The sequence below is a fragment of the Chlorocebus sabaeus genome, chromosome 2 (genome assembly GCF_047675955.1).
Source record: "Chlorocebus sabaeus isolate Y175 chromosome 2, mChlSab1.0.hap1, whole genome shotgun sequence".
Taxonomy (NCBI): domain Eukaryota; kingdom Metazoa; phylum Chordata; class Mammalia; order Primates; family Cercopithecidae; genus Chlorocebus; species Chlorocebus sabaeus.
In genome coordinates, this window is record NC_132905.1 from 90,098,590 (window position 1) to 90,108,516 (window position 9,927).

General features: G+C 45.2%; 1 long non-coding RNA gene across 2 annotated transcripts; it reads left to right on the forward strand.

The window, feature by feature from the left end:
- The first annotated feature begins 3,478 nt into the window (after positions 1-3,478).
- On the forward strand, positions 3,479-9,181 carry LOC119619295 (uncharacterized). 2 transcript variants are annotated; one of them, XR_012090758.1, is made up of 3 exons: positions 3,479-3,569; positions 4,102-4,204; positions 6,892-9,181. It is a non-coding gene; the product is annotated as an uncharacterized lncRNA (long non-coding RNA). The 2 variants fall into 2 exon arrangements; XR_012090757.1 differs by having other exon boundaries at positions 3,505-3,617.
- Positions 9,182-9,927: the final 746 nt, after the last annotated feature.

Consider the following 9,927-nt stretch of genomic DNA (forward strand, 5'->3'; position numbering starts at 1 on the left):
TTCTCTGATTTTTCCATAATGATTTCTCATTTGCGCTTTTTCTATGCTTGCCTTTACGTATGTTTGGAATCTCTGCGTCAGTCATATGTGTAGCATTTGCTGACCAAACCAGTAACTAGCTATTTGAGGACAACTGAAGGGGACCCCGCAGAGTCTGCCAGCCAGTGCTAACAGTTCTAAGTTTCACTTACCCACCTTAGAAGACTCTTCCTTCTACCTCTCAGCTTTTACATATACTCACTTTGATCATTCCAATTCCAGTGGGATTTTTTTATTATTCAAATGACTGGAAGGAAAAGGTGTTTTCAACGGGGTAAGATATTAAGTGCACAGTGGCTTTGATCTGTTGGCATTTCCTGAGTCCTTGGATTTTCAACTCTGGCCCAATTCTTACTTCCTTAGAAAGAGGATTTGTTAGTTTGCTGAGGCTGCCATAACAACATACCATAGACTAGAAGGCTTCAACAACAGACATTTATTTTCTCACAGTTCTGGAGACTGGAAGTCCAAGATCAAGGTGTCCACGGGTCTGTTTTCTCCTGGGGACTCCATCCTTGGCGTACCGATAGCCACCTTCTTGCTGCATCTTCACAAGGTCACCCCTTTGTGCATGTACACCCTGGTGTCACTCCTTTTTTTTCTTTTCTTTTTTTTTTCTGAGACAGAGTCTCACTCTGTCACCCAGGCTGGAGTACAATGGCGTGATCTAAGCTCACTGCAACCTCCGCCTCCCAGGTTCAAATGATTCTCCTGCCTCAGCCTCCTGAGTAGCTAGGATTACAGGCACGCACCGCCACGTCCGGCTAATTTTTGTATTTTTAGTAGACAGGGTTTCACCATGTTGGTCAGCCTGGTCTTGAACTCTTGACCTCATGATCCACCCGCCTCGGCCTCCCAAAGTGCTGGGATTACAGCGTGAGCCACCACCCCTGGCCCACTGCCTTCTTATGAGGGCACCACCCTTATGACCACATTTAACCTTATTTATCTTCTTAAGTGCTCTTTTCCCAAATGCAGTCACATTGGGGGTTAGGACTTCAACATGAATTCTGTGGGAACACAATTCACTTCATGATAGAGGATATCCCAAAAATATTAACAGAGTCAATTATTAAGACTCTGAAGAGGCTGGTGTGGTGGCTCACGCCTGTAATCCCACCACTTTGGGAGGTCCAGGCAGGAAGATTGCTTGAGCCCAGGAGTTCAAGACCAGCCTAGGCAACATAGTGAGACCTCATCTCTACTAAAAACCTAAAAAAAATTGGCCAGGCATGGTGGCATGCATCTGTGGGCCCAGCTACTCAAGAGGCTGAGGTGGGAGGATTTCTTGAGCTGGGGAGAAGGAGGCTGTAGTGAGCCGTGATCACACCACTGCACTCCAGTCTGGGTGACAGGGCAAGACTCCGTCTCAGAAATAAAATAAAATCTGAGGCAGGAGAATGGTGTGAACCCGGGAGGCGGAGCTTGTAGTGAGCCAAGATTGGGCCACTGGATTCCAGCCTGGGCGACAGAACGAGAATCTGTCTCAAAAAAAATAAATAAATAAAATAAAATTCTGTAAAATGGTGGAGACGTTTAAGATATTACTCTGTCACAACTTGATCCATAACACATCAATATACAAATACCATGGGTTAAACCATACCTCTAAAATAAATCAACTATACGTGTAAGAAAACTCCATATGCATGGGAGAAGATGATACTATTTCTAGTCTTTACTCTTTTATATAATTGAAAGGGACTTCCATTCAATCAGAAACACTTGGACATTCATTTTATATCCAAATGATAAAGTATGTCAAAATACGTATCTTAGAAACCACTTGTATTTAGCTTCTGATGAGAGAAAAAAAATGTAGACACAGCATCTAATAAATAAGGTATGGGAGCTTTTCACTCAATATTCTTATGATCCAAAAATCTGCTGCTGCTAAACTTAAAAGCAATTACTGTTTTATAAACAGTGAGACATAATCCAGAAGGCACTTAATCCAACATGTGTGAAATCTGTGTAAATCATCAAAAGTGACTAGCTGATGGAGATTTCTGGTTTCTGGCACTAAATCGCCATTGGCCCATGGTTCTTAATATTTTTCTTCATCAAGGTACATGACTACAAAACTCCATAAGGATTAACTAATACCTGTTTTGCAAATGGGCTAACGTAGCCAAGACGCAGTCTATAACATGTGATCATTTAAGGGAGAGGTAAGGTCCTGGAACTAAATTGTCCTAAATTGTGTTAAACTATATGCCTACGACAGATTTAACTCCTCCCTACTGATAGATTTTTCTGAAGGGCATAGTGCACAGTCTTTCTGGCAGCTCACAACATTTCTACCAGGCACTCCACAATTGACACCATCAAGGTGAAAATATGCAGGTGCCTTCTTAGCCTAACTAATACCATTAGCTCAGATTTCCCATTTATCTTTTTATCTTTTATTATTTTCTCCTTGCTTCCAGCATTGGATTACTTTAAGTCATATTTCTTTATATAACTACACTTTCATCCAATGCGTGCCACCTCCCATGGAAGTTTTCTCTCTTTTTTTGTTTTTTGTTTTTTTTGTTTTCTGAGACAGTTTCACTCTTGTTGCCCAGGCTGGATTGCAATGGCGAGATCTCGGCTCACTGCAACCTCCATCTCCCGGGTTCAAGCGATTCTCCTGCCTCAGCCTCCTGAGTAGCTGGGATTACAGGCATGCACCACCACAGCCGGCTAATTCTGTATTTTTAGTAGAGACAAGGTTTCTCCACGTTGGTCAGGCTGGTCTCGAACTGCCAACCTCAGGTGATCCGCCTTCCTCGGCCTCCCAAAGTGCTGGGATTACAGACGTGAGCCAGGAAGTTTTCTCATGAAGCTTTTCCAATGCTGGAGAGTTATGGTGACTAATATCTACTAACAATCATTAGCCAAGTGCGATGATAGAAAAGAAGACATAGTTGTAAGTGAAACACAAAGAGAAATAGCGCATAGCACAGACTTTTTAGGAAAAATATTTGTATACTCATGACATATTTTACCATAGGGCACCTGATTCAACACAAATATGGCCAGTGATGGCATCGAATTGGGAAACCACTCATTGTTAACACACCCTCTAAAGTGTGAAAAACCCAGGCCATTTTCTCTTGACAATGGCACTGAGGTTCTGAAGAACTTCCACAGACAGGCCCTGTACTCTCCAATTTCTTTTCTAATTGCTGTTACCAAATGATTGACCCAAAAAAGCAAAATATAGGAACATTAACTACATCCTCGTATTGGTAATCTGATGGCATTTTACGTCAGTAAGGAATATTTACAGTGAGCAGTATAAAATATTCACGTCCAATTTCCAAGTGAAAACGACTTGTTCACTGGGTTCACTATATGCTTATTTATAGGCAACTCTGGTATGAATCATCATTATTCATTCATCAATTCATTCAACAAATATTCCTTGACTTTTTACCAGAAACTACTCCTGCTCCTGGGAACACACTGCGAAATATGCAGACAGGATCCCAGCCTGCAGGAAGCTTCCGTCCACCGCCAGCACTAGACGGCCAGCAGTTTAGAAAGTAAAAGACTACCTGGGGCTTGGAAGCTGATGCCAGTGGGGGCAGCGGGTAGGGTGGAGAGGGGAGGGAAAACGGGGGGTGGTGGGGGAGGCGGGGGGCAGGAGGTGGGGTGCGGGGAGACAGGGGGAGGAGGTGGGGTGCGGGGAGGCCGGCGGTGGGGGAGGAGGTGGGGTGCGGGGAGGCCGGCGGTGGGGGAGGAGGTGGGGTGCGGGGAGGCCGGCGGGGGGGGAGGAGGTGGGGTGCGGGGAGGCGGCGGGGGAGAGGTGGGCTGCGGGGGGGAGGAGGTGAGATGCGGAGAGGCGGGGGGGAGGAGGTGGGGTGCGGGGAGGCCGGCGCGGGGGGAGGCGGTGGGGTGCGGGGAGGCCGGCGGGGGGGTAGGAGGTGGGGTGCGGGGAGGCCGGGGGGGAGGAGGTGGGGTGCGAGGAGGCGGGGAGGGGAGGCGGTGGGGTGCGGGGAGGCGGGGGCTGGCGGGGGGTGGCAGGGAGCGGGGAGGCAGGCATAGGGAGGTGAATAACTCCTCCTGCCTTCTCAGGCCCAGTCCCAAGGCGCAAGCTATCTTGAGTCAGCTAGATAGCAGAAGCAGGAAGAGAGCTGGCCAGAAGGCATGCACCCGCTGGAAGACCCAGGGAGAGACGGTCAGTCTACCGCGTAGCAGTTACATCAGACTGAGCCACTTCCTGTTTACAGGAGACTATACAATTCCTGCCTCGTCCTCATTTGGGGCTGACAGCCGTTTTAGGCCTCAGCCCATCTGCACCCAGGCGCTCATTGAAACAGTGTGTTGCTCCACACCGCTTTATGCGTGCGTTCTCAGGTTCCAACAGATCCAAGAGCCTTGCAGAAAGCATTAAGGTGCTTTTCTCTTTGGCAGAGTTTCTCTTAGCTCTGATCTTGGAGACATCCCTCTGCCTAGTGGAAAGATAAGGAATACAGAAAGAACGCAAGGAGATAGGCCAACGTGAGATTCTCCTGCACGCACTCAAGAGGATGATGTTGCAATAAGAGCTAGTCTTTCAGGCCGGACTGTTGACCTGAGAAAGAATGTCCAGCTTTTCTCCTTCCCTTGGCCTATCAAGAGCCAGAGGTGGAAGACTAAAACAGGAAATGTTATAAAAACTGTTCAGGCCGGACGCGATGGCTCACGCCTGTAATCCCAGCACTTTGGGAGGCCAAGGCAGGCAGATCACGAGGTCAGGAAATCAAGACCATCCTGGCTAACACGGTGAAATCCAGTCTATACTAAAAATATGAAAAATTAGCCGGGCATAGTGGCGGGCGCCTGTAGTCCCAGCTACTCTGGAGGCTGAGGCAGGAGAATGGCGTGAACCCGGGAGGCAGAGCTTGTAGTGAGCCAAGATCGCACCACTGCACTCCAGCCTGGGCGACAGAGGGAGACTCCATCTCAAAAAAAAAAAAAAAAAAAAAAAAAACTGTTCAGTGGTTGACCAACAAGAAGTGGTAAAGTAGGAAAAATGGGGACAGAGATGCCAGGAGGAAAGATGCCAGGGGTAAAGTGGGGAAAGGGGAACCTGAAGCCAGGAAGTCAAGCCAAGCCAACAGTTGTCCTGTTTTTCAATGAGTATATCCTGTCTTTCCCCATGTGTCAGGTTATAGAAAGAGCAACCTAATAGCCTGCCCCATATACCAATCCAGAGCTTGGAGATGTCCTAGCAAATTCAACAGCTCAAAAAGCAGTCTGGGCTAGGATCGTGTGAGGCAAGGAGTTTGAGACCAGTCTGGGCAACATAGCGAGATGCTATCACCACAAAGAAATTAAAAATTAACCAGGAGTGCCGGTGCACACCTGTAGTCCCAACTACTCAGGAGGCAGAGGTGGGAGGATCACTTGAGCCCAGGAGTTCAAGGTTACAGTGAGCTATGATCACACCACTGCACTCCAGCTTGGGCAATAGAGCAAGACCTTGTCTCTAAAACTCTTTAAAAACAAAAAGCAGGGCCGGGCGTGGTGGCTCATGCCTGTAATCCCAGCACTTTGGGAGGCTGAGGTGGGTGGATCACAAGGTCAGGGGTTCGAGACCAGCCTGACCAACATGGTGAAACCCTGTCTCTACTAAAAATACAAAAATTAGCTGGGCGTGGTGGCGGGCGCCTGTAATCCCAGCTACTCAGGAAGCTGAGGCAAGAGAATTGCTTGAACCCGGGAGGCGGAGGTTGCAGTGAGCCGAGATTGCACCACTGCACTCCAGCCTGGGCTGAGACAGAGCGAGACTCTGTCTCAAAAAAAAAAAAGAAAAGAAAAGTCAAAAACATTTCAAAGGAAACCTTGAAGATCGGCTGTCCCAGGCCACTTCATTCTCACATGGCAGAGACCCTGAGCCGAGAGGCAGTAAGCCAAGTACCTCCCTGGCCTTGTGGATCCCAGCCTGGGGCCAGGTAGAGAATAAAGCTCAGGAGTCTGCAGGTAGGAAAAGCCAGCCAGGGATAGATAGCAGATGTGTCCCCGAGATAGTGCCTGAGCCCAAAGAACAGACCACAGGTTCACCAGTTACAGACAGGAGAATCAGCATAGTGGAGAAGCTGTGTAAACACGCAACCCCACCACACACCCTGCGACATTTTAGGGATGACACAAGGGGCAGCGCTTTGAGCATGTTTCTCTTTGGGCTGTTACCAAAAGAAGCTATGCAAATTCAATGGGGACTTTTTAAATTAAATTGGATGAGACAAAGATTTAAACTGGATGGGATTAGAAGTCATATTTTACCCAATAACCTGTGGAGTAGGTTCAGGAAAAGACCAGATCAAAGTAAAGGCAGGGTGGCTCAGACCTGTAATCCCAGCACTTTGGAAGGCGGGTGGATCACCTGAGGTCAGGAGTCAAGACCAGCTTGGCCAACATGGTGAAACCCCATCTCTACTAAAAATACAAAAACAATAGCCAGGTGTGGTGGCTCACGCCTGTAATCCCAGCTTTTCAGGAGACTGAGCCAGGAGAATCGCTTGAACCTGAGAGGTAGAGGTTGCAGTGAGTTGAGATTGCTCCATTGTACTCCAGCCTGGGCAACAGAGCAAGACTCCATCTCAAAAAGAAAAGAAAAGGGGAGGGGAGGGGAGATGAGGGGTTACATTTTGTCTGTAGCATGAATTAAAGAGATTACCTGGCTGGATGCAGTAGCTCATGCCTGTAGACTCAGCTACTCTGGAGGCTGAGGCAAGAGGATGCCTTGAGCTCAGGAGTTCGAGGTTGCAGTGAGCTATGATCTCACTGCTGTGCACTAGCCTGAGTGACAGAGCGACACCATCTCTAGTTAATTAATTGGCTAATTAAGTAATTGGTGCTCTTCTTGTTCCCATTTTACAGATGAGGAGGTGAGTCACAGGATGGATGAAAACTTTCCACAGTCACAGAACTAACAAGTGGTGCTGAGGACTCAAACCCAGGGAAACCCACTGTAGAGCCCATGCTGGTCATCCATATCCCCAAGGCCCTGGTCAGAACACAGCTAAGCAGACGACTTGGGTCATCAGGGTGTCATTACATCCAAAGGAAGACAGCCTGTGATGTTTCAAAAGCAAAGTCCCCTACTAGCCAGTAAAGTTATCTGATTTCTCAGTATCTTATGCCCAGTGACATGATCTGCCCTCAAAACTTTAAAAAAAAAGTAAACATAAACACATAACAGCAGCAGCAATAATTAAAGATGAGATGAGAACAATTAAGAAAAAAGGAAAGTTAGGTCTCCTGTGAGTGTTGTATTTTTAGGGAAAGAGAGGAAGAAGAATGATTTTTGTTTTGATGACTCTATATCAAAGTCTGAGGTTTGATTAAAGAAATGACCTTGAACCACAGTAAAGAAAAATAAAAGACAATTTCCAGTAAGTATGCTAGTTCGAATTAATGATTTACTTTTTATTTTTAAACTGAATTCAGCAGAGATTTACATGCATTAGGTTACGATGATTAACATCTGAAATTTGACCTTGAAATGATCTTTACATTGTAAATTCTTAATGATCAAAACAAGGTTCTCAGTGATTAAAACATATTAGCAATTAATTATTAAAGCAGAATAATTGCAAATACAACATTCCTAAAATCTCAAGGCTTTTAAAGCATTTGTACAAATGACTGGACATTTTTTAAATTTGAAAAAAAAAAAAAAATAAGCCCTCCATCTGATTCTCATTTTCATTGTCAATGCAACAACAGAAAAGGTATGCAATTCTCTTCTCATTTTCCATTGTCTTGCAAGCTAGAAATTCTCACAAGTACCTTTGATCCCATCAAAGCCAAAGAAAGAAAAGAAAATTGTCCTGTACAGATCTATGACATTAAAAAGTAATCCCCAAAACGTCTTCTCTAAGGTTAATAAAAAGTCAGCAGTTTTGATCATTTTTTAAAATCAATTTATAAATAATTTAGTCACTTATAGATGGGACATGATCTTCCTGCTATCCCTAACTACTCTCATGCCAAAACTGGTCATAGCACAAGTGGAGCTACCTAGCAAGCTGATCCGCCCAAATCATTTCTACTGGGTTACAAGATTTTAAGAAATAACCACGTCTCACACCATAGAGAACAATAATTCAACCAGATATCTGTCCCATATATTGTAGGTACTCTCTCTCAAAGCTGTAACTCTTTTTAACTTGGATAGTCTCACCTAGAGTAGATCTCTTGTTGACAGAAGGAACCCCAGAATGTGTACAGGCCAGGGCTGATTGTGACTTCCACTGGCCAAGATTGTCCCAGGGCCAGGACGAGGGTCACACAGGTGCACTAGCCTCCCAAGGGCTGAGCATGTGTGGTCAACCATCTGGAGGAAGATATAAGTACATCCCCTAAATTCTCCCCAATCCAGTCCCTTGTCCCTGGAGTTTCATTAGAAGTGACAAAGTTGAATGAAGAAACACAAAAGCATTTGATCTCTGTCATTTTCTGCATTGTCAAACATTACTTTTTGCAATTTGCTCTTTGTTGATATTTACCTTTTATTTTTCCAATATAAAGGTGCAATATTTGAAATGGTACCTGTATTAATTTTCTATCACTGCATAATAAATGACCATAAACCTAGTTATCTTAGCGCAATACAAATTTATAATCTCACAGTTTCTGAGGCCAGGAGCCCAGCACATGTTAAGTGGGTTCTCTGCTCAGGGTCTCACAAGGTTGAAATCAACTTGCTAGCCAGATTCATCTTCATGTGGAGGTTCAACTTGGAAAAGTGCCATCTTCAAGTTCCATCAGGTCGATGACAGAATTCATTTTTCTGTAGCTCTATGACTGAGGTCCCCATTTTCTTTGCTAGCCATCATCTAGGAAGCATTCTCAGTGACTAGAGGCTGCTTTCAAGCCCTTGACACATGGTCCCCTCAATAGGCCCTCTCCACTTCAGATCTTTCTCTTCAGGAAGGATCTAAAGATCTAGTTAAGTACTCACCTGATTAGGCCAGGCCCACCCAGGATAGTCTTTCTTTTAATTGCCTTGTAATCAGCTGATTTGGGACCTTGATTATACCTACAAAACCCTTTCACATTTGTCTTATAACATGGTATTCACTGTCCCATCCACACTTAAGAAGGAAGGAGATTATATAGGGTATGTTCACCAGAGGCAGGAATTGGGGCCATCACAGAATGTTATTGGCTGCATTCCTCTGGAGAACCCTGGCACATACACAAGGTTAGTGTGTGAGTTACAATTCGGGTCCACTGTGCATCTCCCCAAACCCAAACTGTCCTTTTTTTTTTAACTACCTTCACACGAGGGGCAAGAATGTTAACCCTCAAGGATGCTTAAACGTTCAGTTCAGCCCAGAGGGCTCCGGCAGACTTGAATTCCATGTAACCTTGAGGTTGTCGCTGGTTTACTTTACCCAGAAACCAGTGACTATCACATCCCCCTTGGGAGACTTTTCTGTAGGCACAATTAGTGTTCTCAGCCTGATGACACAGAAAGTGGAAGACAATAAACAGAGAATGCTCCTGTTGCAATGGATATATTAACTATCAGATATGCTTTCAGCTGCAAATGACTAAAACCATAACCAAAGGGGACTTAAACAATAAAAACGTGTCCATATGAGGTATGGAGACAGAGAGGCTCCAGGTTGATTATTCAATTACTCATAAAGTACATGGGTTCTTTCCTTCTTTCTCCTCCACCACCCTTAGGATGCTGACTTGGGAATATCTCCCATTATATTCCCAGAGAGGCTGCCATAGATCCAGGTATCACACAGTGATGAAATCTAGAGGCACAAGGAGGTCCCTCTCACCTGCCTCTTTTTACCTTTTAGAATAGAGGCTGAGAAGAGCTAAATTGCACTGCAAAATAGTGAAAAACACCAATGCTTCACAAATTATTCCACAAAAAGAAGACGAAACACT